General features: G+C 35.5%; 1 protein-coding gene across 2 annotated transcripts in view; it reads right to left on the reverse strand.

Annotated features, from left to right (window-relative positions):
• gng12a (guanine nucleotide binding protein (G protein), gamma 12a) overlaps positions 1 to 27,041 on the reverse strand; it is a 52,925-nt gene that overhangs the window by 7,763 nt on the left and 18,121 nt on the right. Inside the window, exon 1 of one of the 2 annotated variants that reach the window (XM_087239171.1) lies at positions 6,756 to 6,830. The gene's annotated coding sequence lies outside the window, so the exon portion shown is untranslated. 2 annotated transcript variants of the gene reach the window in all.

Here is a 27,041-nt window from a genome sequence, read left to right on the forward strand (position 1 = left end):
ATCCGATCGGGTAAAGCAGCCATCTTGACCCACATGTAACATACCATTCAAAAGTTCCAGTAATAAGCCACACATATAACACTTCCAGGTTCCTGCATTGCCTGAACTTCAAATCACAATGAGGCAGTGAAAAGCATCTATTGTCACTTCTAAACATTGTAACAAAGGCTTATCCTCGCTGACTTCTGGGTAAAGGAAGAGGAAACATCAAATCATTGTTTTCCTCTGATGGTGTTTTGTTTGTTTTTTTTATTTCAGACGGGACATGTCCTACTTTACCTGGCTTGAGGAAGATTGGCTCTGAAATGATGCCAAGCACTTACAAAAGCAGGACAGTGTTACGGTGCGTGCCATGGGGAAAGATTACATAAACACAAACTCTTCCGGAAAAACATGCAGAGCCTAACTGTCCAGTGTAAGCCATTTAAGTTCAATTGTGCCAAAACAACAGATTTTTGAAAATATTTATGTATATGCAAGATAGAAGAACAACTGCAATTTAGCATACAGGTAATATAATGGCAAAAAAAAAAAAAAAAAAAATATATATATATATATATATATATATATATATATATATATATATATATATATATATATATATATATATATATATATATATATATATGTATATATATAAAAATAAATAAATAAATAAATAAATAAATAAATAAATATATAAATAAATAAATAAATATATAAATAAATAAATAAATAAATATATAAATAAATATATATATATATATATATATATATATATATATATATATATATATATATATATATATATATATATATATATATATATATATATATATACACAGAAAGTCTTATTTGTTTTTTTTTTTCAGCTAGAATAAAAGCATTTTTTAAAACTATTTTAAGGACAAAAATATTAGCCCCTTTAAGCTATTTTTTTTTAGAGAAGCTACAGAACAAACCATCGTTATACAATAACTTGCCTAATTACCCTAACCTGCCTAGTTAACCTAATTAACCTAGTTAAGTCTTTAAATGTCACTTTAAGCTGTATAGAAGTGTCTTGAAAAATATCTAGTCAAATATTATTTACTGTCATCATGGCAAAGATAAAATAATTGAAAGTCAAGATTACATACAATAAGATTATTGTGCCTCTGAAAAAGCTCAGATCGGTATCTGATTGGCTAATTAACAACATTTAAGTTAATTGGAGGCACATCTGTAGAATAGTATTTAAGGAAAACCTCAAACATGCTGCTTCCTTGTGTGACAACATGGGAAAATCAACAAGCCAGAATCAACAAAAAAGCCAGATTACAATTTGCTAAATTACACTGGGAAAACGAACCATTTTTGGAAACATGTCCTGTGGTCTGATGGAACTAAGATGGAACTGTTTGGCCATAATGACCAGTGTTACATTTGGAGGACAAAGGGGAAAGCTTACAAGCCTAGCAACACCATCCCAACTGTGAAGTATGGGGCGCAGCATCATTTTGTGGGGCTGTTCTGCTGCAGAAGGGACTAGTCCACTTCACAGCATAGATCATGAAGAAAGAACATTATGTAGTACTGAACACTTCTGGTGCTCTTAATGTAATTTTTTGAGTGATTTCAAATGTGGAAAACTTTTCAAATTAAAAATTATTTAAAAAAAAAACTTTTAAATATTAAAACATGCTTTGCATGATACACTACCTGACAAAAGTTATATCGCATATCCAAGTTTTAGAAACAACAAAAAATAACTTGACTTCTAGTTGATCATTTAGTACAAGAAGAGGCTTATAAGCAAGGCAAAGGCCTCTAGATTACACTTATTTTACTAAAATAAAATCTGATCACGTCTTGATTTTTAATTATTTAATTAGGACAGTAAGGTCTGACAAAAGTCTTGTCACTAAACAAATAATGTCACTAAACAAATAAACATTAGAAATAATGTACAGTATAGAATATAAAGTCAAGGTGCAGTGGAAAAGAATTAATATTGTGTAAGACTCTTTGAGCTTGGAGGACTGCATCCATGCATATATGCAATGACTCAAATAACTTATCGATAATGTCATCTGGAATGGCAAAGAAATCATTCTTGCAGGACTCCCAGAGTTCATCAAGATTCTTTGGAATTATCTTCAATGCCTCATCCATCTTACTCCAGACATGCTCAATAACGTTTATGTCTGATGACTGGGCTGGCCAATCCTGGAGCACCTTGACCTTCTTTGCTTTCTGGAACATTGATGTGGAGGTTGAAGTATGAGAATGAGTGCTATCCTGCTGAAGAATTTGCCCTCTCCTGTGGTTTGTAATGTAATGGGCAGCACAAATGTCTGATCCCTCAGGCTGTTGATGTTGCCACGCACCCTGCAGATCTCTCGCATACCCTCATGCTAAATGTAACCCCAAACCATGATTTCGAAACCGCATACTTCCATATTATATAGTACGCTAAAATCAGTATGCGAGCCGAGTAGTATGTCCAAATTCCAAGAATTCGAAAAACAGTATGCAAGAAGTACCCGGATGACTTACTACTTCCGGCTAGAATCTAGAGTGCGCATCCCATGCATGCTGCGCTATCTCATGATGTCCCGCGAGAGAATTTATGAATGACAGTAAAGCGACGCAACTGACGCAGGTAGGTCAAGTGACCATGACAAAATGGCAGATGTAGTACGTCTGAATTCCATTTATACTTTTCACATTCATACTGTATAGAACGTACTTTTCTAACGGCAGAGTAGCACGTTTAAATTCAAATGCAGTACCCACTAATTAGTAGGTGATTTCAGATGCAGCCCATATTTAAAGGATCCAAAGAATTCCAAATTTATTCCAATTTAGCTGGAAATTACGTTTTTCAGGTCTATATAACCTAACAGTTACTAGAACAGACAGACGAATAAATATAATTTAGTTTTATAAAACATGTGGATAACTGAATACAATAATTTTATGATACTCCCCCTTTTAAATCACATTTATATGAAAAAAATTAAAGAATGTAATAAAAAAAAGTTTTACAGAAATTCCTGCATTTTTCCTCCATATGACAAGACATCTTTGAACCACTTTCTCTTGCTTTTGCACCCCTAAAGCAAGCAAGGAACATTCCTCAATGGTTTATTGTGTCTAAATAATATGCTGGAACATTTAGGCTAAACATAGCAAGAGAAGATCCAAAGTACACAGAATGCCATCATTTACTGTACACATGCTGGAGTTTAATGATGTTTTATGACGAATTTTCATTTGTTATCTTTTAAATGATAAGATTACATCTTGTGGCTCAGGTGAGGAAAATCTGCTGAAGACTTTACATTGAGCATAAGGGTGTAAGGATGTGTGATTCTGTGTCCTGTTTGCTCTGGGGTCACCAACGGCTGCCATTAAACATGTTCATTCAGCAGATGTTATCAACCAGACTCACTGTCACATTATCTGGCAGAGACACCAGCACGACCTGAACAACTGACACACCGGAGGACCGCAACTCATTCTCACTCAGCACATTTGGACACATCACACCTGCTGGTGTAGTGTTCAATAGGGCTGGACCTAATGTTGTTTTTGGTGGCCTGTTTTTTCATTTTAGGGTGCTTTCACACCTGTGAATCGATTCAGTTGTTCCGAAACAGAGATTACAATTGTTACATTGTTGCTCTTTGCTCTTGGAGCGGTTTGCTTTCACACTGCAAAGTTTCTAATCGGCCCAAAAGGGCTAAAACAAGTCACGTGCGAGTAAACTCTCTTTACATTGGTCAGAGTGTCAGGGTTTATTTTGCAGCATCCCGCTAAGCTGTCAGGAGAGGTGGTGGTTTGGTGATGATTGACAGGGTTCGCGCACGCGACGTCTCTGAGGAGAGACGCGGTGGGGAGGGGTGAGAAGGGTGCACGACGATGTCAATTTGAGGACCGGGAGGGAGACGCGAGATTACCGGGAGATCATCACTCGTTTGCGGGCATCCGGAGACTCGCGAAACTTCCCGCCCTACTCATAATTCTCTCTTCATATAGCCGTAAGCCTATTACATATCCATAAAACACTGTGATATAACCGCGCTCGGATCAGATCGCTTTCTCACTGCAATCAATCCGCTCCAGAGTTCGTTTCAATCGAGCCGAGACCACCTCATTCAAGCGATCTCGGAGCGATTACTTTGGCGCGGAACAGATCGCAATTGCCCTGTTCACATATGCCAAACGAACCGTGCTAACTGGGCAAACGAGATACGTTCCGAAACAAAAGTGTAGGTGTGAAAGCAGTTAGTGTAGGTTCTGTGTCAGATGTAACTTTGTTTGCTGTCATCTTCTAATTGAAGCTGTGGGTGAGGCTTGAGAAAGCGACATCGCCTGTGTCTGCACAGTGCGAACTTACTGCAAAATAGTAATCATAATAATGCGACTAAACAAATGACGTTCGTCTTGGTCTTCAAAAATGAAAAGACATTTAGTCTTGTTTTATTTTTTAACAATACTGCATGGTAATTATAATTAAATTCATCATTTACAATGACCAGCATTTACATCCCATCTCATTTTCGCCACATGATAAAATTTGTTGACGACGATATTTAGTCATAATTTTAGTTGACAAAAGCAACATTAGCTGTGCAATATTACAAAAAATAAATAAAAAAACTCACAATATATCACAAAAATATCACAATATAACCAATATGCAGCTTTATTTAGAAAGACTTCATTTTAGATCGATGGGGAGATTTTTTAGGTGATTGGATCTAGAATATATAACAAATATCTTGCAAGCATAGATAAATGAAATATAGCAAATATAAAGTAAATATTACTTTTCTGGAGAGTCTAACAGTATTTAGGTACAGATATTGAACAATCAACACTGCTTAGTCTTTATTGTATATAAAGTAATCTTACTTGTATATATATCTTACTTGTATCTTGTATATAATGTAAAATTACAAACACTAAAATTTCTTGTGGACGGATGTTTTAAATTCAATATTAATATTCAAATTAAACTTTGTAGAATTTCTTCCAAAACTTAAAAATAATATTAATAACTGGAAATTTGACCTTCTCTATGATAGGTTGCATGAATTCAATTTAAATGGTTGCTCTCCCAAGATTTTTATATCTTTGTCAAAATCTCCCTATTTTCCTTACTGGAGCTTTTTTCAAAGAATTGGATTCTAGAATAATATCTTCTATTTGAAACTATAAAACATACAGAGTCTCAAAAATCCATCTTCAAAAACCTAGGTTTGCATAAGGCTTGGGTATGCCAATATTTAAGGCCGCCAACGCTAGAGCTGTAATGTTCTTGCTGGAGGATGCGCTAGTTAACTGCAGCAGAGACCCCTCTATGGGTGCAGGTGGAGGCCAATTTGGACCTCCCTAAAGACGTTACTGTTCTCTAAGCTGGAAAAGCCTAAAGTTTTAAATAAACTGAGCTTTTTGTAAAAAACTGTGTAAGAATTTTTAACCAAATAAGTAAAGCTCTAACCACACTAGAGACATCTGTATACGCACCGATCTGTCAGAATCATTCGTTCTTGAATAAACCTCCCTTATTTCTAAATTTGTATTTATTTGCAAGTTGTGTTACAGTATCCTCTATGAGATTTAACGTTTCCTGGGGAAAAGATTTGGGAATTAAACTTTGATTGTGTTTTGTGACTCTGATGTGTGTTTTTTTGTTTAGTTTTTGTTCTCTTTTTAAAATATATATTATTTGTGTGTCTACAGTATATATATTTGTCAGAATTATTAACCCCCCTTTATTTTATTGATTTATTTTTTTTATATATTTACCAAACGATGTTTAACAGAGCAAGGAAATATTCACAGCATGTCTGATAATAATGTTTCTTCTGGAGAAAGTCTTATTTGTTTTATTTCGTCTAGAATAAAAGCAGATTTTAAATTTTATGAACCATTTTAAGGACAAAATTATTAGCCCCTTTAAGCTAATTTTTTCCGACTGTCTACAGAACAAACCATCGTTATACAATAACTTGCCTAATTACCCAAACCTTCCTAGTTAACCTAATTAACCTAGTTAAGCCTTTAAATGTCACTTTAAGCTGTATAGAAGTGTCTTGAAAAACATTATTTACTGTTATCTTGGCAAAGATAAAATAAAATCAATTATTAAAAATGAGTTGTTAAAACTATTATGTTTAGAAATGTGTTGAAGTAATCTTCTCTAGTTAAATTAAATGCAATCATTAATAAAATGTTATCATTGTACTTTCAAAATTGCAACTTTCTAATGATACTTATGTATCTGCCTGCCTCCCTGTAAATAGTGTAATATTGTGCTCAAATAAATTATGAAAAAGTATAACCATAAACAATGTATTTTGTAACACAAAAATATATTTTACTTTGTCCACAAGATAAATATCTTGATATTTCACAGACCTTGAGTTTTGGTAATTTTAGCCATCTAAAAAAGTGTGCTGGTAGATAAATCACAGAGAGACGAGAATATTTAGTATGAAAGCAGTACAAGGAAGAAGTGCATTTTAGCATGCAACTGGAATGAAGTAAGCAAACATTACAAGAATATCTGTATCTGTTACTTATTAAAAGCTAAACATTCGATAAATGTAATGAGCTGAATTTCAGTTCATTTTACACTTGTGCTTCTCAATTAGAAACCATTGGGTATCTTTAGTTTGCCAGAGAATAAAAATTCAGTAGATAAAATATTTTCAAAATGCAACATGATCTTCAACGAATACATGTGTATCTTCTATTTAATATATTACGGGGTGTAATATTACCGTTAGTCAGTCCAGATGTGTCAGTCGCACAGTTACACAATCACTACAGAGTTCCTTTAACACTGAATGTGTCTTTGTGCCTAAAAATGGAAGACACATTGCTTTTATTAGACAAATGATCAAAACCTTTTTTTTTTTGAGCAAGATGCTAATGGTCTAATCCGATTCAATGACTTATGCTAAGCTAAACAAGCTCCCATTAGACCCAGAGATGGCTTGAATGGATTAACAAATGCAGGGTACTTGTAAAATGAGCCTATATTTCCGAAGAAACAAAAGGGGAGTGCTTTTCAGTATGTTCAGTATGTGGAAATGGCATACCCTGAGCCTCAAACACTATTGTTTCCTCGTTCTCTTGCAAATCTTGTCAGTGTAAAACGTAGGATAATTAATATGCACGTCCCGGTTTTTGTGTGATTGGCCACAATGTTTCAAATTTAGATAGGTTAGTTAATATTTTTTAGATTAGGTAAAAAAAAATTTTTGTTGTTGTTGCTTTTTTCACATTTATCTAAGCTTTTATTAACCTCACAATGTCTAACTATTTGAAACCAGGAGAGGCAGGAAAACGACTATGATCAGAAATTAAAAAAGGTGCAGGAATGGATCAAAAATAAGGGATGAAAACTAAATCCTAAACAAAACTTTTTATGCTGAGCGGGGAGTGCAGCAAATACATACAAGAACACATTGTGCATCTGGAGAACATCTGTGGCATCAGGGTTTTACACTATAAAACAGTCATTTCATAAAGAATGTTTGACAGGCCGAGAGATGTAGTAGATAGCCAGCTCATATCTTACAACCTCCTTTTTTCCTCTGTCTTTTAACGACTTTATGAACATTTGACTAGGCAGGTCAGAGGTCAGTTCTACAGAAAGCAGTCTGTTAACCCCCAGGGTACAGCTGTATAGAAACCTCTCTCGAAAGCACTTCACATTTGACTGAGCGTGCAGCTCTCTGACAAACAGAGCCCTTGCCCAACTGTTCTAAGGAAATCATCAGCCTAGACATTTTTATCATAGTGCATGAAAAGCATGTGTCATCAACATATATCAGAACTTCTCTGCAGAATTACTTGGTATTTATTCTACGACAACTGTATCCCGCCCATTATTACAGATATGGAAACGCAGAGTACAGTTCTGGCCAATGAAGATAAGCTCATGGTAATTTTCATGCTCATACTCATACATGACTTGTTCAAATGTGCACTTTTTAAAAATTATATGCAAAGTTTAATGGGATAGTTTACATTTACCTCACCTTGTATTCTCCCTTATGTGGTTTAAAACCTTTATCAGTTTCTTCTGTTGAACACAAAATTTATTTTAAACTTCCATAGTAGGGAAAGTTTATTATGGAAATCAATGGGTGCCGATAACCAGCATTTTGCAAAATAACTACAATTGTGTTCAACAGAAGAAAGATACTCTGTAAAATAAAGGTTTTGAACAAGTGAAGGGTGAGAAATGATGACAGAATTTAATTTTTTGTCTGAATTATCCCTTTAATTGATGAGATTTAAAAAATTGTTTATGAAAAAAGTTACTTATTCTCATCAACGCTGCATTTATTTGAACAAATAATAATAAAAACATACAAAAACAACATTATACTGTGAAATGTTATGGTCACACTTTATTTTGATGGTCTGTCTATTGAATTTAGGCTACATTGCTTCTAAATGCCAACTAATTCTTATTAGATTATAAGTAGACTGTAAGGTTGGGGTTAGGGTCAGGGTTAGTGTAAGGTGACATGTACTTGCAAAGTTTCTTACGCTCAGTTAAATTTCTGTTGGAGAAGCAGTATCAGCAGATATTATGCAGTCTACTTATACTCAAATGGACCATCAAAATAAAGTGTTACCAAATTTATTTATTTGTATTTATAGAAATAATATTTAATATTTTACATGTACAGTTGAAGTCAGAATTATTAGCCCCCGTTTATTTTTTCCCCCAATTTCTGTTTAACAGAGAGATTTTTTTCAACACATTTCTAAACATAATAATTTTAATAACTCATTTTTAACAACTAATTTATTTTATGTTTGCCATGATGACAGTAAAAAATATTTTACTACATATTTTTCAAGATACTTACATACAGCTTAAAGTCAAATTTAAAGGCTTAAGTTAATTAGGTTAACTGTATGTAAATACTCCTGTCATGGCACAAACTTAATATAAGAATATACACTATGCAAAATTAAATGTTAAGATTTTGATTTAGGTAAAGTTTTATATTGTTATTAAAATATTTGTGTTTAAAGATCAGCATTAGATGACAAAGTGGTATTTCAAAACATTTACAAAAAATCTTAAGTGAAAATCTAGAGAGAAAATAAACTCAATCTATACCACTAACCAATACGGTACCATTCTATTGTACATTCCCAGTGTAGTGCAACAATGCCACCTAATCAGATTCATGAATTAGTGAATTAGTGCCCTTCCATTTTTCCATTTGGTTTTGTACAATCTTTAAAGGTCTACAGATTATTTGTTATTAAATAATTATTGATATAACTTTTTTTTTTATCAAAATGAACAGAGTACCTCAAGAGTCATCACAATACTACGAAGATTACATATGCAGTGATTAACAGATTTACCCACATTTTAAAACAGCTTGGTTAATTGACCATAAAGGCTCTGCAACACCAACCGTTTCTGTTGCACAGAATGAAATTGTTGCAACGTGTAAAACAAAGTTACAAACATGTTGATTCGGTTTAAAGTGCTGTGCCACCCGCTAATCAGAGACCCTGGATTAATAAAGAGGGTTTTTATTAATAAGTTTTCTTTCCTTTAAAAAACTAACCACAGACTGTAAGACACTGTGCATACAGTAACTGATGAAGAAAAAAAAAACTAAAAAGAACAATACACTGTATTTTATTTTGTTTGTTAAATTAACAGTAACTTATTGGCAACAGCAATACAGCAACCAGTAGTTGCTGTGTTCAATAAAACAGTCAAATTACTGTGATACTAATTACAATACAGTGTTGTGTTTACTGTAAAATGTAACACATACTGTAATTTTACTTTTTTTACAGTAACACTAATTACAATAGTGGTACACATACTGAAAAACTGTACATTTTTACCATGCAAAACTACAGTATTTTAACTTTACTTTCATTTATCAAATGCATGGTTTCCGCTGCATTCATTCTTCCATGGCAGGGCGCCATGCCAAAATTAATCTCGCCACAGCTACATTGCAGCTTCACATTCAAAACATTTTATTTTTTTAATAGCGGATAATAATCACACAAAAACGTATTAAAAGGTAAGTGAATTATAACAGCACAAACTTTTCTGTAACCGTAGTAAGTGCTGAGCGTTATTTGTTTAACCCTTTAAGGTGACATGCTGACTGACTGACTGACTGGCTGACAGGCACGTGATGCGTGAGGCCAGCAAACACAACGTATAGCCGTTTCACTTTACTTCAGGACGCATTAATGCTACTCTGTAGGTCTATTAGAGACTTTGTTGAACATTCCTAGCAAATCTACTAAATGCTGGAGGAGACAGACTCGTTACATAAACGCACTAAATCGCACTCAGCAGCGTTTGTTTGAGAGCGCACAAGAAGATCTGCACGCTCTTGAAGCGGCTTTATTTGAGGTGGCGTGCTATAAGTTTTGTACACGAGCAGATAAAATCGGTGCGCAAGCAGAGATTCACATGCTCGTACATATAGGTTATTACATAAATGCGATCTCGACTTCTAATACTGCGCTCATGACATTTGTCATTGAAATAACGCCACAGGTATTTGGTAGATCTGTGTAAAAAAAAAAAAAAAAAAAAAAAAGGCTAGCCTCCACAGCTGGAAAAAATCCTAGAGGAAACACTGAAATGGCATTTTAATTTATTTAATAGCGCTACTTAATAATGACTAATACATGTTTAAAATTGTACAAGTGTTATTTAACTGTTCAAAGAAAAAAGAAATAGAAAAAAAGAAACGTACTTAAATTTACTGTGGTAGGAGAAGCTGCGTCAATTCGCATACTGAAATTTGTTCGGTAAAAGTGTTTCCATCGCAGTTTATCTGCATCTTTTCTTATCGAATAAAACGTTTATCCTGCTCAGTGATGCACACTTGTTTTTTTATGCACATTTTCAAAATTTATGCGCATCTTGGCATTTCCATCAACCGATATCCAAAATACGCATAAAAATAGGTAGTTAAGGAAAGGTAGTTAACAAAGTCAAATTTGCATTATCAAAGCAAACCATGACAAAACTGAAATAAGTCTCGCATATTTGGTAAACTTCTTTTATAAAACCAGCATAAAAGCATTAGAAGTAGAACTGCACATTATACCGTCGTTATTGCAATGTGATCATTCGCAATAGTCATATTGCGAGTACATGCAATGTTGAGTCTGGAATATAATTTATCACTTTGCAAGTGTTTTTTGAGGCCTGTGACTGTATGAGCATTTTAAAAAGCATAAGCACACAGGAAATTGTACCATTTGTAACTCTGAAAAATTAATAGCGAATAATTTTATTAAATTGTTTACACAAGACTATGCAATATTATTTTACATTTGTTAAAACATGTTATTATTAAATTTATTATTACATTTATTATTAAATCACTGTATGCTGAATACAGTTAGACACATCAGGAAAACAATTACATGCTATTTATTTTATTTTTATCTTTTTATTTTTTAAGTTAGTCTACGCTTGTAGATGGTTTATTTTCCGCAAATGCACTCCCCTACAGAATCTTCCCAGTCAATCTTAAATTATATCTTTTTATTTATCAAATATTTATTCAAGTCATCTAGTGAAATTGTACTGATAATCATAATATATATTGTAGATTAAAAAATATCGCAATGTTAGATTTTTCCAATATCGTGCACCCCTAATTAGAAGTCAAGACACTTACTTTATGCTTTGTTAATTTATGCCTTGCTATAAACCAAAGAATTATTAAATCCCATCGTTTTAAACACAATCAAAACAGGTTCGCACTGCATCGGAACAGAAGTAAGCGGCAGCATATCAGTATAACTGCTTCAGATGTATCTTTATCGCCCTTTAGCACTCTGCATCTAGGCGCAAATTACATCAGCCTCTAGGCTCGTACACACCGGGACGCTTTTCGTTTGCGTTTATCGTCAGAGCTTTGAGACATTTTTTTGGATTTAAACCCAATTGATTTTCACTGGCGTCGAGCCCAATCGATTTTCACTGGCGTCGAGCAGAAGAGTATGCAAAATCACTCCTTGACGTTAGATGGCGCTACACAGCATTAAGCTTCTGACACCTGCTTGTAACACAGTTACAAGTTAAAGCTACTGGCGATTCGAACAAGCATGTATGGTTCAAGCAACAGCTCCAGCTCTAACAATGAAGAAATGATTATTGTTCACCAGTGTAATAATCAACTCCACGTCCATATCGCCTCTGGGCATCTTCTTCAATGTGCGCTCACATTGACAGTTTTGTGCTTGAGCGCCTCCAACTGCTGTTTACTCTAACTTCAGCAGCTCCATGCACGTGAACAAAAGTGCAAGTCTTATTGGTGGAGAAGGTTTTAATGTGGCGCGTCAAAACAAAAAACGAGCAAGAGGCGTTTCTTTTAAAATTATGCTTTTACGCCTGCCGTTTTGCGCATTGGTGTGCAAGATCACATTAGCACCCTTTCCTTAGTCACAAGACGTTAAACGTTAAACGCAAAACGTTAACGTAAAAACACAAGCAAAGAGCGTCCCAGTGCGCATGGGCCTTCAGTTTGAGATGAACATCAACATTGTTATACAGCTCGATCTCATAAGTAAGTGTAACTATTTTACACTTTTTTCTTTTTGTTTAGTTTTCTGGTTCGTACAAATTCACAAATAAATCAGTCGTATGAAAACGTGCAATTTTTAAAACAAGGCATGGCATCAAACCCCAGGCCTAAACCCAACCATCATTGGGGGATGAGCAAATCACAAATTGTATTAATGAAATCATACAATTTCATATGCAATTGCTGTGAGATAGCATCAATTTTATAACATAAGATTATCTTCATAATATTTTAAGATTTTTCAAATGTATAATGTAAATGTATACTCTGCATAATAAATGATGTTTCATAAAACCCTCAACAAGAGTATTTAACTAACTTAATCTGATTTGCAACCAACAGTATGAACCAAAAAAGGCTGATGTCCTGCACCTGTCCAAGCACCAGGCAGTATTAATGGCCAAGTCAAAAATAGCCACTGTGCGGTGACTTGCAGCAGATGGGAATATGTGAACAAGGCCACAAAAGAGCCAGTCCACGATGAACAACACAGAGCCAGGGCTGCAATAATGGGCCATTATCAGTCAGCGCCTGGGGCCTAAACAAACACCGGCTCTTGCAGATAATGTCTCATGTACATCAGCATGCGTGCAGCCAGATAACCAGCAGGCTTCACTATTTCGGAAAACAAATAGGTTTGTGGAGAGGGGACGTAGTGGTGCAGAGGTAATTCCCAAAGTCAGGCAACCCAGGAAAATTTTGGGCATGGGAACAAGCTAAAGCGAAAGAGTAGGTTTTTTTTTTTTTCGTGTGCGTGTGTGGTTTTAAGGGAATTCCACAGAGAGCGGGTAATGCAGCTGTGAAGGGGAGCTTGTGCGTATATCTGTGGGCATGATGCCAGATATGCTGGTGCAACAGAGGTGCAATAAAACTCCCATCTATTGTGTTCTCTGCCTGCCAGTTCCCTCTAAAAGCCCCCATTCATCTCAGCAGCTGAGAAATGCACAACTATTCAACTTCGAACAACAAACTCACCCCAACAGAGCTCTGCGTTTAGACTACAACTCTAAAACAAAGCAGTCTTTATGAAGCTCCAGCCACTGGCAGCTCCAGTGTGTATGAGTGCATCAGATTATATATCTATCCAAGGCCAAAGGTCTTTGCCGAGCTCCTCCCTGTTAATATGCTGGACGGCTCAATAACAGGGAAACACTGTAATGTCACACAGTGACTGGGGTTGAGTTTTTACAGGGAGGATCTTTGTGCAGAGGGGCTCCACTAAAGGAAAAGTGAGACATCATAAAAAAAAAAAAAAAACTTGCTGCAAGATTATGGAAAACAAATGATCTTCTTTGTTCATCTAAACCTGCACAAAAATATTCAAAGTAGTGTGATTTGTTGTATTTGTTGTTGCAGAAGAATAAAACCATAGGCAGGGCCAAACGGAATCTGCGGACGTTTTTTGCTATTTCTGCGGAGAATTTTGGTAAAAATCTGCGGATTTCTGCGGAATTATTTTGGGAGTATCCAGCGGAGTATTTACTAAACCGTTAATTACTAAACCGTTAATTATTAAACCGTTAATTACGGTTTAGTTATTAACTAAACCGTTAATATATTGAATAAAAAGTAATAAATTACTGAATAAAAACTGAATAAATTCAGATTTACACATTTACTCAAGTTAAAAAACAGAATTAATAATGAGCTAAAAATCTGCTGAAATTCTGCGGAATTCTGTGCGCGCAGATTACGTGCGGGCCTAGCCATAGGTCAGAACACAACGTTGTGCAAGTAAGTGATGTCAGAATTAGCAATTATAACTTAGTAATTAGTTACTAGATAATTAAAATAGATTCCTCTGTAAAATAAAAAAAATGTGATGTTATTTTTGGTCGCCAAATTAATGCAGTCAAAAAAAGTTTTTTCTATCTCAGATCTATTGCCAAGCTGAAGTCTCTCCTAGGGTTGGGTTGATAGATGATGCCATCTTTATCACAATGCTGAGCCGGCATCACAATCCTCCGGCCCGCTCCTGAAAAATACACACGTTTACTCTAATATGTCTTAAGCCTGGTTTATACTTCTGCGTCAAGTGACCGGCGTAACCCACAGCGCATGCAATGCCTGTAGCTTTGTATTTATACTTCTGCGCACTGTCTCTGTTGGTCTGCATTAACACTTCCGAAACGCTAGTTGGCAGTGAGGTGTAAATGTTCCTCTGTGTCGAGTTTCTTCGCTGCTGTTTTGCTTTTCCTGAACACTTCCTGGATGTACAAGTGGCTCAAACTCGCTCATGTTGAGGCAGGAACCGGCGGACGTGCAACAACTTTAACTATGAGGTAAACACAAAACAAAACTTTCCATCAGGAGCTCCTTCATGGGATTCCACACTTGTAAACAATCGCTCTATTGGGCTAGCGCCGAAGACTCGTCAGCGATACCAAGCAGACCAATCACAGAGCTTGCGCTATGCGATGTTGCGACGTGTAGTTACATTTTTTGAGAGGTGCACGTCAGTGATGCCGACGGCCACGGCGAAGGGCTATGCGTCAACGCTGTAGCATACGCCGGCGTTTGACGCAGAAGTATAAATCAGCCTTTAGTATTAAAATGGAATTTTAGAACAAAAACGATCCATGTCCACACAGGCGTTTCACCTAGTGTTTCTGAAAAGACCTCATTCCACACTATACCACTGAAAACGCACATCATGTGCCCACAAACACACACAGCGTACGTGTGCATCTGAGCTCCAGCAGTCAGCGGGTGCTTTAAGCACAAAACCCATAGAGAGCAGTGCACGTCGGACAGTTTATCAAGGATGTACTGCTGGATCGTGTGTCACTATAGTTGTTAAACGTGATACTTGATTAATCTTGTCTCTATCTAACGACTCTTCAGTCTTTTTGAATCTGTCACAGCGTCAGTACACTGCTTGAATCTTTCGCTTATACGTTTGTAGTTACTCATTTTAGCGAAAACCTCAGATACTGTTGGTTGTGCACCTTTTTCACCAACCAAGTTTGTTGATGCCATTATAACAACACAGATCACACTGCCTATTCATGCCAGAGTGTGGCGGAAAAAGTGATTGACAGGTGGTCATTTGTGTGTAACTTTATTTATTTATTAGTTAGTTAAAATGGTAGGCGCGCCACGCCACTCGTGTGTATCGCACCGCTAGATGTCTATTCGCATCTTTGGATTGACTTAACATGTAAATCACTAGCGCTTGACACTTCTTCCGTGTCGAATCGATTCTATTTGCAAGTTCTGCAATCTTTTGAAATGTCGAAATTTTCACAATATTCCTGATAATATTTTTTCTTCTGGAGAAAGTCTTATTTGTTTTTTTTTTTTATAATTGTTTTCGATAGTCTACAGAACAAACCATCATTATACAATAAGTTGCCTAATTACCCAAACCTGCCTAATTAACCTAATTAACCTAGTTAGGTCTTTAAATGTCACGTTAAGCTGTATAGAAGTGTCTTGAAAAATATCTAGTCAAATATTATTGACATGGCAAAGATAAACTAAATCATTATCATGATCAATTATTAGAGATTCTTAATTATCTAATTATTAATAGGTATTAAAACTATTATGTTTAGAAATGTGTTAAAAAAAACTTTCAGTTAAACATAAATTGGAGAACAAATGGGGGGGGTTGATAATTCTGACTTTCATTGATTGGGTTCTGGGATTGATTTTTATTCATTGGGATAATGGATATTATTTATTATGATATTTATTCATTGGGATCTTTTGTAAAACATTTAAAGTTGCTCAGAATCACATATATTATTATGCCCATGTCTTCATTGTATAATATATCACCTTCAATTATTGACAAGTGTCTTGAGTGGTGTAAAGAAAGAAAAAAGACATTATTGATAATCTATGATCCATTACAATCCTTACTTCTGTTTAAAAGAAAAACAAGCAATTTGACCAAAACAGTCATACTATTATGCTAACTTGATGAAACCCTATATGGACTAATGCATCATTTCTATATAGTGTAATGTTTTAATGTTTGTTTTATAATACTCTGCAGAGAAGGTCGCTGGGTCGATCCTCGGCATAGTTGGCGTTTCTGTGTGGAGTTTGCATGTTCTCCCTGCATACGCGTGGGTTTCCTCCGGGTGCTCCGGTTTCCCCCACAGTCCAAAGACATGTGGTACAGGTGAATTGGGTAGGCTAAATTGTCTGTAGTGTATGAGTGTGTGTGAATGTTTCCCAGAGATGGGTTGCGGCTGGAAGGGCATCCGCTGCGTAAAAAGGTGCTGGATTAGTTGGCGGTTCATTCCGCTGTGGCGATCCCGGATTAATATAGGGACTAAGCTTCATTCTTTCTTTCTCTTTCTTTCTTTTTTTATGGGTTCAAGTTTGTTGCTCAGATGTTTTTTTCATATATTATGTAATTTTCTGGATTGCCAGGGTGTTTTTGGGTGGTGGCAGACACCTTGCATGCACACTCCAAAGTCTTTTATGATATGCTAGTCCCTAGATATAGCTCTGGCACAGAACTCTAGACTGGAAAAATCTAAAGCCTCACCGTGTTCACAGTTTACTTTGTACAGTATGCATAACTCTCCAGTTAGACACACCTTGCATAATCTCTTTTGTGACATAGAGCTGCAAACATTTACTCAGAGCTTTTGGTCCTTATTGACATGATAGCATCACGCAGTTGCTGAGATTTTTTCAGCTGCACATCCATGATCCAAATCTCCCATTTCAGCACATCCCAAAGGTGCTCTATTGGATTGAGATCTGCTGACTGTGTGAGTAATGAACTTACTGCGATATTCAAGAACCAGTTTGAGGTGATTTGAGCTTTCTGACGGCACATTAACCTGCTGAAAGAAGCATCACAAGATGGGTGCTTTGTAGTCATAACGGAGGACATGGTCAGCAACAATGCTCACATAGCAGGGTTCAACGCTAGGGATTTTTTTTCTACTGGCCCAATTGGGCAAGTAGTTCAGATTTTTACTTGCCCTGCCAAAATTTTCTCTAGCCCCACCAAAAAAAGAAGCCATTTATTTATTCAGCATTACTTTTCTGTGAATACAACTGACAACTTAAACATGATATAATTTAAAAACAATACTGATTAGATTAATTAATTAATTAACTAAGTGAATGGTTTAGTTTAAAACTACAACAATTTTATATTTTTTTTTTGTTTGTTTAAAACCCACCAAAATGCCTAATTTTGTAAATTGGCTCATTGCGTCAATCTATACTACTGTCAATATTTTTATTTTTCATTTATTTGTAAACCTAGATTTAAAATGCATTTCACTTCTTGTTCTTGCTTGATAACAAAATCATATTAGCCTACATTTTGATCAATTTTGTAATTTGAGTTTTTAATTATTTTTTTTAATGTAGACTAAGAATGCTAAAGAAAATCTATAAAGGGGGTCAGTGCAGGGGTGCATTTCTCGGCACAACACAGAGACTGCAGTCAGATCATGAAGCAATGTTGAGCCTAATACAAAATATGGACATAGCCTGGTTCATTGGATCGTTTTGTTTCAGTACAATTGATCCGCTCAATCAAGCCAAGACCACCTCATGTTGGCAGTCTCAGACCAATTGATGTGGCGTGGACTCGAGGACGATTGTGGGATTCACATAAGCCACACGAGCCACGCTTATTTGGCAAACGAGACGGGTTCCAAAACAAAAGTCTTTGCATGAAAGCACGCAATTTACAAACAGTTGCAACCAAATTAAAATTTAGTGACAAGGCAGCACTAGCCCCGATCGGGCCAGTAAACATTCTGTATACGGTCCCTTACGTCTTGCGCACTGGCCCCGGGCCAGCGGGCAGTCCTTATTGTTGAGCCCTGCATAGGCTGTGGTGTTTAAATAATGCTTATTGACAGGAAATTCACCCAAATCATTACAACCCCAGCAGCAGTCCAAACTATTAATACAAAGCAGGTTGGATATGGATCCATGCTTTCATAATTTTATGACCAATTCTGACCAAACTATCCACATGTTGAGGAATAAGACTCATCAGACCATGCAAACTTTTTCAAATCGGTAAGCTAATGCAGATCTTGAACAACTGTCTAAACCTGGACCAAAAATCTCTAAAGGATATTCAAGTAAAATGTGATTGCAATATATTTTAAAAAAAAGATAATATTTAAATAAACTGTAGACAGAGCAATAATGATTCAAAGTAAGTTCAAAACTGGCATATGGCTATTTGAAGGGAATCGGTTGTACATAAGTGTAATTCATTCACAGTTGGACATCACTGCTTGAGCCTTGAACAGGTAATCCAGGTTATGCAATCAGATGTACTAATCAAAATAAGATTATATTACATTAAATATAATGCTTAAAATCTGGTTTTATTGACAGTTATTTTAAGGATTATTTATTCATTCATTCATTTTCTTTTCGGCTTAGTCCCTTTATTAATCCGGGGTCGCCACGTCGAATAAACCACCAACTTATCCAGCATATGTTTAACACAGTGGATGCCCTTCCAGCTGCAACCCAACACTGGAAATCACCCATAGACTCATTCACACACATACGCTATGGACAATTTAGCTTACCCAATTCACCTGTACTGCGTGTCTTTGGAATGTGGGGTAAACCGGAGCACCCGGAGAAAACCCATGCCAACACGAGGAGAACATGCAAACTCCACACAGAAATGCCAACTAACCCAGCCAGGGCTCGAACCAGTGACCTTCTTGCCGTGAGGCGATCATGCTACCCACTGCACCACTCATTTTAAGCATTAAATGATTACAAATTAACAACAAATGTGTAGTTTAAAGATTCTTCTTTTAAAATTGTAAAATTAAAGGAATTGGGCAGTAGATCCATGCTTCTGAATTTGGGAAAACTAAAACAATATAGGTTAATATGCAATTTAGATATAACATGTAGTCTAAACTTTTTTGGGTCAATTTGTAACCAGTAGCAGGCTACAATTTGTAAGTAATCTACTTAGCTGTGCGTAGCATGCAGGACACAAAATGCCCTTCATAGAGCTATCAAAATCTCACAATACGATATTGAACTAAACCTTACGCATTCATCACAAAAACCTCTCAACTGCCACTAATAAAATAATAATTAAACTTCATAACTTCTTCATTTTAAAGAAAAAAGGTAAATGATCTAAAGTTTAACTGAGCAGGATGAGTTAGGGTGCTTTCACACTCTTAGGACGTACTCACACTATGTACAGTTGCCTTGAACCGGGCCAAAGCATCCCCACTCCCGTCTCCCCCGACAGCCCGCACTCACATTACAATGGGGCCTGGGCACACTTATATCATCGATTGTTCAGTAAGTGCTCTCGCACAGCACAGTGGAGATTTCATTAGTAATATCATTTAAGTTGTTTGATAAGCAGTGACACACAGTCAAATATTTCGCTGAACAGATCCGCCACTATTGACGCTCATAAACAATCAGAAAATCCTCGTGCTGCAGGAATTAGGAGGTTTGCTGTAGGTGTAGCTGTTGTGCAGTGAGGGGTTTGGGTCTTTAATAAACTACAACATTTTGCGTTCACTGAACAGTACAAATGATTCATTAATCTATATGAAACAGTCCCGTAAAAGTCAAGTCTTGCTTTCAGTTTCGGGCTTTGGCACGTTTTGCACTCACACACAAGCGTACCGCGCCAAAGCCCAAGTGAACTTACCGCGCACACCTCCTCCAACCGGGCCAGGGCCGGCCAAGTGAACTGTGCCTGAGCCCGATTCAGCACACTCACACTTCTCAAACGATCTGGGAAACAAGCCTGGGCTTAGTTCGCATAACATAGTGTGAGTAGGCCCTTAGTCAGTTTTCTTTGGTTTTTTCAGCCGTTTTGGTTCCGTTTCAAACAAGACAGACTGTTCTGGCCCAAACCAGTTGAAACAAACCAAGACGCAGTCACATGTCAACATCAACATCAGTCATAGATAAATGACTGAACTGCATTTTGATTGGTCATAATTAATGCTCAGGAAACTGAGCATTGTGGAGGAAAATTTAGCAGGCAGTTTGGACCTCCTCACAACTCCTCGTTTGTCTACAACATGCCATAATTGTGGTAAGGTCTCATAAAGTCTCATAAAATTTTCTCATCCCAGAATGCATGTCACAGCTGATTATGGAAGCTTGTGAGATCAAAAACAAGCTACTTTTTTTGTATTTAGATTGGTTCGGGGCCCGTTCATGTTTACACCGCAAATGAACTGAACCAGGTTACACTGTAGATTTTATCAGCCGTTTTGGTTCAGTTTCAAACCAGACCAACTGCTCTGAACCAAACCAGTTGAAACAAACCTAGACACAGCCACCAGACAACATCAACATTTATCCAGAAGGTATCAGCTGTTTATTAAAAAAATGACAATATGGTAATCTCTTTTTTTCCCCTGTGTGATTAAAGGTGTTACGTCCCAAGACGTATTTGTTTCTGTTTTGTATTTTCTTTCTTGCTTTCTCTGCTAAACACTAATAGGAGATGATGAACGTCACCTGCTGCCACGTATGAACCACTCAGTGATTGGAGGACAAGTAAAGTCGTGGGCATGTAAGCAGCATGTCTCCAATAGAACAGTGTGTTTTTGTGTGTTTGTGGAGGTTCTTTTGTGAGACTTTAAATATTTTCTTTGTTGATTAGGAGCTTTAATTTGTTTAAGTTCTGTTGATGCTGTTGACCATCTCATACAGCTTTTGTCTCAACCTCTTTTTGATTGTAAGTTAATTAATGTTTTCAATACTACTTTGTTAACCACTCTTTACTCTTTGTTAATTAGGGATTGGGTTAGTAGAGAGGTGTTGCCATTTTCCTTTTTGTAACAGTTTTCTCCTGTTTATGTTAGTAAGGGAGTGAGAGTATTTGTGGTGTATTTTTCTTTTCTTTTCTAGATTATTTAGTTCTTCCTTTTCTCTCAGTTAGATAACTTTTGTTTGTTGTTTTGGCTTGAACCCCCTCTTGAAGCTCTTTTTTTTAATCCTCTCTCAATCCTTCAATAAATCTTTTGTTAACCTTTATTCAGGTTGCATAGTTCTTTTTGTTTAGTCCTTTGAGAGGTTGGGACCATGGGACCTCATTGCTAACACACACACACACACACACACACACACACATACACACATACACACACAACTCCACTAACATTCTCTTGCGTAACCCGTGTCCCTCTAGACAGAGTTGAGGGGAACGTAACAGAATTTGTCAAGAACAACATCAAGTTATAGATGAATGACTGAATTGACAAATAACTGAACACATTTTGATTGGTCATAAATAGGCACACACGGAATCTGCACATGCAGAAATCTGCAGATTTTCAGCCCAACGAGTGTATTTATTTACTCTTGTAAATGTGTGTACATTTAAATTAATTCAGTTTTTAAAGTTATTTCAGTAATATTATAAAAAATATGAAAATGTTCATATGATTTCTTCACAATACAGTTTGTAAATTAATATGTTCTGTATTTTAGTAGATATTCTTTTACATGAGAAACTTGCTTTGTTTACCAAAGAAGCGGTACTAATTGGATTTGCATTGTAAACACTAAATAAAAGTTAAAAAGGTGCTATATTTTTATTTAATTCATTATGTTTTTAGTTATCTATAAATGTACAGATTTTTTGCTAAATTCTCAGCATAAATAGCAAAAACGTCCACAGATTCTGTAGGGCCCCAGTCATAATTAATGCACAGGAACCTGATGTGCTCAACTCACAAAAGTGATCACCTCCTTGAGCAGGTTTTTGGTCAGTATGCTTATTTGGTCTGCTTTTGGTGCACACCCAAGTACTGTTGCCACTTGCACACAAGCCCAAACCACACCAGAAAAATCAAACAAACGCTGATAACCAAACAGAATGAGGCAGGTGTGAAAGCACCCTTACAAACTATAATTCTGCAGATCACTGATTTATTTCAAACCTACAAAACACTGTTAATGATTAATGCCCCAGTCGGAACAATGCTCTCTCGTGACTCCACAGACATCTGAATGGAGTGTTTACCAGAGAGGGCTGAGAGCAAAATGTTAACTATTTCCATAAAGAATGAGAACAGAAGATGCTTGAAAATGAAGAGGAAAGTCAATGTACTGTACAAATGGGAGGAGGAGTAAGACAGGCAACAAACTAAGTTGTGAAAACATAGACGGGAGAACTCAAAGACACGCAAGAGATTTGCATGTGTTTGCATAAGCCATTCATGTTCTCAGAAATGCAGCCTCTAACAATATGCACAAAAGCATTAGCCTTTGTACAGCAAAGTGAAAATAATACTTAGAAAGACTAAATTGGGCACCAAACTAAAAAAAAGTGTGCTTTGGTTAAAAAGAAATCCAGTCAATCCGGTTTCCTTTTACAAACTGGAAAGAATTCCACGCCTCCAGAGTTTCTGCATGTCACATGAATGAATGTGTCATCATGGGATCGAAGATCTTTTCCATGAACTCATCAGCACATGATAACACCCATATGATATACTGGTCAACTGACTGCAGAGCAGGAATAAGGCCTACAGGAGTTTGTGTCAGGTTTGAGCATGCAATACAGGAGAAAATCCGCTGCGCGATAGGGTCTCATAAACAGAACTGTGTTTACTGTGTCACTGATAAGTGACATTCAACAGAAACTTGGTCATTGTGAAGCAAGCACAACACAAACTTCACCCCTTTAGAAACACTCTAGACTAAACCAAGAAGTTTGGATTTTCTTGAAAAATACAAGTGCTGTGTACTTATGCAAAACTTGCCACCAAATCATGGTGTTACTGTATGCAGTGTTCGGAGTAGTTTTTAAGTGCATGCACGGTAATGCACAAGCAACTGAACTCAGTGTGAAATCTAGTGGATTTCTATAGGCAAATCACTGAACAGCAAATGTGACATCATACTGTACTAGAAAGACTAATAATCATACTAGTCACATTCTTCACAAGCATGTGATTAATCTGTAATGTTGGAAGGACATGTGTTGGTTGTTGAAAATGCATTTCCAAAATTGCACAACTTAAACATAAACATATAAGATTGTGTCATACGTATTTTACATGTGACATCATACGCATCATAATCTGTGCATTAACTGTGTCACACAGAACATCATAAAAGACATGCAATAGACCATTTTGAGGGATGTAAACAAAAACAATGGTCCCAACGCATTTCCTGTTGTACATTTTTAATTTCTATAGCTTCCGAGAATCCAAATAAAGCCGCATATTGATAATGTTATGATAGCGGTTTTTACATTAGGTTATGACTGAATTGTCTCGTTACAGTTATGAAATCGTTTGATAACAAGCAGGAACTGTTCAAGGGCCAGTGACATAACCACATTGAAATGGTCTATATCAGTGTTTCTCAACTGGTGGGTCATGACCCAAAAGTGGGTGGCAAGAACATTATCAGTGGGTCGCGGAGTGTGTGGTCAAAAAAAAAAACAGTTACAGTTTTTATTGTTTTTTTGTTTTGTTTTTTGCTTATATCGGACTTTTATTTTAAAATTCGTGCGCAACAACCCTACCGTTTGAGATGTGAAATTTCATTTAATTATTGCAACAAATATGTCGAAGCGCAAGTACGACCTCGAATATGCAAAGTATGGATATATATATATATATATATATATATATATATATATATATATATATATATATATATATATATATACATATACATATATATACATATATATACATACATATACATATATATATACATACATATATATATATATATATATATATATATATATATATATATATATATACATACATATATATATATATATATATATATATATATATATATATACATATATATACATATAAATGCATATATATACATACATACATACATACATACATACATATATATATATATATATATATATATATATATATATATATATATATATATATATGACAAAAAAGACTTAAAGCCTCAGTGTCATATGTAGTGACCTCACCTCATAAAACCTCATAAAACCTTCTAAATTAAAGCAACCTTTAGAAACCATAAAACATGTTTTATTAACAGTTTATTATTAACAGTTTTTGTCGTTATTAGTTTGTAATATTTCTATAATTTTTCCCATTTTGTTAAATGACAGCAATACAATATTGTTTATTTGTAAGTCTTGGTGAATTTCTTATGATTTATCTGTCACTATTGTTTATGTAACAAGTAAATACAAATTAAGTATTTATGATGGCTTACTTAAACTGTATTATAGTTCCTAAAAATTTGGGTCGCGGCTTGATGACCATGTAAAAATGTGGGTCCCATGGCCAAACCAGTTGAGAACCCCTGGTCTATATACTACCTAAAACTTACAATTAATTCTTCGTTTAGGGGTGCAACATTTTGATATGCTTGAGTTGGAGATACTTTTGCATATAGCCAGCAGGCCACTGAGAATGGCCTTTACGTGAATATACAAATGCATGCAGCATGTTTTTTTCTTCTCTTAATTATAAAATAAACATTCAAATAAAACTGTTGTGGTGAGATAACAGCAATTATGAAACTGCAAAACTTCTCTAGAACGAACTGGAACAAACGAAGTTCGAAGTGACATAACATCATCAGACTATTTTGTTCTTCAAAAGACACACAGTATTTCAAGGTTTAAGGCAGCAGATCCAAGAGTGGCATGTATGTTACAACAGAACACTGTTTTCATTCAGCAGCACCGTTCTTCGTTCTCTGAATCAGAAGTGTGTGTGGTGCTTCAATTTCATGGAAGGTAACTGGAACAGGTACAACCTCAGAACATGATGGCACAAACTGTTTCCGATGACTAGGCCCATACGGAATCTGCGTGCGCAGAATCCCACAGATTTTTAGCCCTTCATTGATTCTGTTTTTGTACTTGAGTAAATTTGTGTAAATTTATATTTATTCAGTTTTTAAATTAATTTCAGTAATATTATTGACTAATATGAAAACATTTATTTGATTTATTTACAAAACAGTTTGTAAAGTAATATTTTCTGTCTTTTACTAGATATTATGACAGACTTGCTTTGTTTACCATTAGTGGATCTAATTGGATTTGCATTGTAAACATTAAATACACGTTAAAAATGTGTTACTTTTTATTTCATATATTAAGGTTTTAGTTATGATACTCCCAAAATCATTCTGCATAAATCTGCAGATTAACACAATTCTGCGCAGAAATAGCAAAAAATGTTAGCAGATTCTGTCTGATGCTTGTGATCCACAACGAACACAAAGATAATGCCAAGGATCTGAGGCTTGTTTCTCAAGAATTTATAATAAAAAAAGTGATTTAAACTCAACCGTCTCAAGTCGATTCAGCCAATCTACAGTTGCATCATGAGACCACTATAATTGCACATGCCCAATAAAGGAAAAAAAAGGGGTTGTCCAAAACACAAAGCATGCTTTTGTCACAGGTGAGTAGAGTATGTCAAGGACAAATGAGCACTGAGCATGTGACTGGAGGACGAGAAAGCACACAGAAACAGACTTCGGAGAAAGTCCCTTTACATGGTAAAGGGAAAAGGAAAGCAACTGGGAATATAAGAAGGCATAAATGCAAAATTTCCAAAAAGGGGCTTGACACAATACAACAACAACCAACAGCACATGGCCTACTTTCCATGGGAAAATCCAAAAATGAAATTTGGTTTATATCTGTTATGTTCAGTTATCAATAAAATTATCTTGCTAGAGGGATAGAGGGGAAAAGTCCCATAATGTCTACGTATGATTAAATGAGATACCCTAATCCACACAATCTAAAAGACTACATTTTCCATTGAATAATCAATATTTTAAAAGTGTCTTTCGAGGCTAAAGTCCTGACACAGGAGGCATATACAGTAGGTGAGAGTTCAAAGTGGCTATTACCTTATATATACCGCTGCCGTTTGAAATAGGTCCCGCTCTGTTTTTAGAGTATGACTGCAGTTTGTGAATAAGGCGCAAAGGGGCGGGATGTGAACGGACAGAAATAGCGTATACAGCAGCTTTAAATATGCTACTGTGCTTGTAAATGAGATTAAACAATAAGTCAAAGCATTATAATTCCTTCATTAATCATTTAAAATTTGTTAACATGCTTTATTGTAAACTTTAAGTGCAAAGAGGATTCGTTTTGGAAAATAGAATTGAAGAAATAAAAGACAATTAAAATGAAAGTAAACATTCAGTACAAATAAGTATTCTTAAACAAACAAACAAACAAATAAATAAATAAATAAATAAATAAAGCAGCCTGAATATAGAAAGATGTTCAGTGTTTGCTATTTTGATAGGACTAAGACAAGACATTTTCATTTGTTTTTATTTCTGTTTTTATTATTTTTATTTTATATTTTACTATCTCATTTTATGTCTCAATTATTGTACATAATAATAAACGAATAATGAAAATTAATGTATAATGAAAAATAGGCCTAAATAAATTATTTCTTGTAAAACAAGAAAAAAAAAATGTCTCAGCTTTTT

This window comes from Danio rerio, chromosome 2 (genome assembly GCF_052040795.2).
Source record: "Danio rerio strain M-AB ecotype USA chromosome 2, GRCz13ab, whole genome shotgun sequence".
NCBI classification, from domain to species: domain Eukaryota; kingdom Metazoa; phylum Chordata; class Actinopteri; order Cypriniformes; family Danionidae; genus Danio; species Danio rerio.